Genomic DNA, 2,676 nt, shown 5'->3' with positions numbered 1-2,676 from the left:
CTTAACCCATTTCTAATAATCTGTGTAACACCACAAAGTGGTGGCTTACCAGGGAAGATCCAGCATGTCTGACCTGGTGGCAGGCTTCATTGCGTCTCTGACCCAGAGAGGAGAGGCATGGCCAGTGTCTCACTTCCTTCTTCCTCCCAGCATTCTGTTCTGTCTTCTCCACCCACCTAAGGGCTGGCCTATCAAATGGCCAAGGCAGTTTCTTTATTAACCAATAAAATCAACACAAAACAAAAGACCCTCCCACATCAGCAGTCCTAATATTCTTTTTCATGCTGTTTTGCAATGTGAAATAAGGGACTGGGATTGCAGCTCAGTGGTATAGTGCTTGCCAAACATGTGTGAGGCCCTGGGTTTAAGCCCCATGTGTAGGTAAGCAACAATTTACCAGGCATGATGGTGCACAGCTATGAGTCTCCTACTCAAGAGGCTGAGGAGGGATTACCATGAGTTCAAGGCCATCCAGGGATATATGGCAAAACCCTGCCTCCTGTCTCAAAACATAAGGAAAAGGCTGGGCATGGTGGAACATGCTTTTTGTGTGTGTGTGTGTGTGTGTGTGTTTTTTTTTTTTTTTGAGACAGGGTTTCTTTGTAGCTTTGGAGCCTGTCCTGGAACTAGCTCTTGTAGACAAGGCTGCCCTCAAACTCACAGAGACCTGCCTGCCTCTACCTCCCTAGTGCTGGGATTAAAGGCCTGAGCCACCACTGCCTGGTGAAACATGCCTTTAATCCCAGCACTCAGGAGGCAGAGGTAGGCGGGTCTCTGTGATTGAAGCCAGCCTGATCTACAGATTGAGTTCTAGGACAGCCAGGGCTGTTACAGAGAGAAACCCTGTCGCTAAAAACCGAAAGAAAAACAATTAAGGGAAATTCAGGCATGGTAGAGCATAATTCCAGTCCTTGAGAGGTGGATGAGGAAGGATTATACACAGTGAGCTCAACACCAGCCCTCAGAAACAGAGAAAGAAGAGCTGTGAAGCAGAGGAGCTCCAACTCCTCTCTACCTAGCTGAGACAAGGTGTTAGAGATGGGTTCCAAACTAGTCTGTATTATGCTAAATAAACCTTGCTTATTACAGTCTGGGCAAAAAGAAAAAGAAAAAGATGGGGGGGGGCTCAGAGGTTAGGAGCATTGCCTGCTCTTCCAAACGTCCTGAATTCAATTCCCAACAACCACATGGTGGCTCACAACCATCTGTAATGGGGTCTGGTGCCCTCTTCTGGCCTGTGGGCATACACAGACAGAATATTGTATACATAATAAATAAATATTAAAAAAAAAAGAAAGAAAATGATGGGAAAGTCATTTTCATCACTAGTGCTTGCAGCAAAAGCATGAGAACCTGAGTTCAGTATTCAAGAGGCCACCCCAGCATCCACATAAAAACCCTGGAATTTGGTGTCACCCATTAGTAATCCCTGCAATGACAGGGTAGAGACAGAGGATTCCTCTGGTTTGCTGCTCAGCTAGGCAAGCGAAATCATTTAGCTCTAGGTACAGTGAGAAACCCTGTCTCAAAAAAATATTGTAGAAAGCAATTTCAGAAGATACTTGTGTTCCATAACAGTTTCCTCCTAATACCAGGAGGTGGTGGCACACAACTTTAATCCCAGCACTCGGGAGGCAGTGGCAGGCGGATCTCTGTGAGTTCGAGGCCAGCCTGGTCTACAAGAGCTAGTTCCAGGACAGGCTCCAAAGCAACACAGAGAAACCCTGTCTCAAAAAACCAAAAACCAAAACAAAACAAAAACAGTTTCCTCCCAAAATAAAACATCCCATCCTGACCTGGCAGTGGTGCCCCATGTCTCTGATCCCAGCACTTGGGAGGCAGAGGCAGGTGGATCTCTGTGAGCTCAAGGGCAACCTGTGAGCAAGGTCCAGCTAGTCAGAGTTACATGGAAAAACTGTCTCAAAAACAAAACAAAACAAAATTTTCATCCTGTAGGAAGCTCTGTAAACAGGAAAGTAAACAACTCAAAACAGCTTCAGGAAGTCCCTGAAACTGATCAGATTCACTAGGCCCTTCCCTGCCAGAGCAAGGCACAAAATCTGGGCGACCCTCTCAGAACTGAAGCCAAGTTGCAAAGACAACTCTCAGACCTGATCAACTGCCTGGAAAAGAATCACAAACCAGCCAAGCAGCCTCCAAGAGGTTAGGACCAACTGAGGCATCCGGAAAGGACATTCCCCCACTTCACTGTTGAGCTGCCTGCATGCTGTGCAGTGTGCTCCAGGTTCCCAGTTCTTGAGTGAGCTTTGGTGATGCAGCTGTCTTTAAGTCATTTCCGCTCATGTAAGTAACCCCTCACTTACACTTCTGTAAGCGACTGCAGTAAAGCTTATTGGTTCACCAAGCTGGCGTTTGTTGGTGTCTGTGCCTTGGTCTGTCGTGGGATCCCTATATGGCATGAGAAGACATGTGTTGTGTCTCCCCAGGAAAAGTTTTGTTACACAGCCTGATCTTAACACCTGGGCTCCACATTAATGTTCACATATGTGCAAAGATTACACACGAACACATGCACATACAAAAAAAGAGAATGGGCAAGTTCTCATGTATCCTAGGCTGGCTCACATTCACCCTGTGGCCATTACTGCTACCTATCAAATGCTAGGAAGACAGGAGTATACTGTCAATCCTGGTTCCAAACCTAGGAAGACAGGA

This window comes from Microtus ochrogaster, linkage group LG2, assembly GCF_000317375.1.
Source record: "Microtus ochrogaster isolate Prairie Vole_2 linkage group LG2, MicOch1.0, whole genome shotgun sequence".
Lineage (NCBI taxonomy): Eukaryota > Metazoa > Chordata > Mammalia > Rodentia > Cricetidae > Microtus > Microtus ochrogaster.
The sequence above is the reverse complement of the archived record's forward strand: the minus strand, read 5'-3'. Positions refer to the sequence as shown.